Here is a 341-nt window from a genome sequence, read left to right on the forward strand (position 1 = left end):
ATATATAGCAAAAACACTCTCTCCCATATTTGACTATTTTAAAACTGTTATTCCCCACCGATAATCACTAGGCTAGATTTGTGTTTCCTGAATGTGGCCTTTTTGATATTTTTCTGCCACCATTAATTTATTGTAAAATGTATTCTGTCTTTGCTTTCTTGTGTTTATGGGATACCTTTTTCCTTAGGATGTATTGAAATATACATGCCATTAGTGATGACTTTGCCAAGTTCAAGTATGTGTACTTTTTACTTCTCAAGACATTTTTTCAAGCCATGACAGCATGTCCTGTACTGTAATGTACCGATAAAGAGATTAGAGATTAAAGCTGCAGTAGGTAA

This window comes from Morone saxatilis, unplaced genomic scaffold (assembly GCF_004916995.1).
Source record: "Morone saxatilis isolate NCDOM2014 unplaced genomic scaffold, NCSU_SB_2.0 Contig9, whole genome shotgun sequence".
Taxonomy (NCBI): Eukaryota; Metazoa; Chordata; class Actinopteri; family Moronidae; genus Morone; species Morone saxatilis.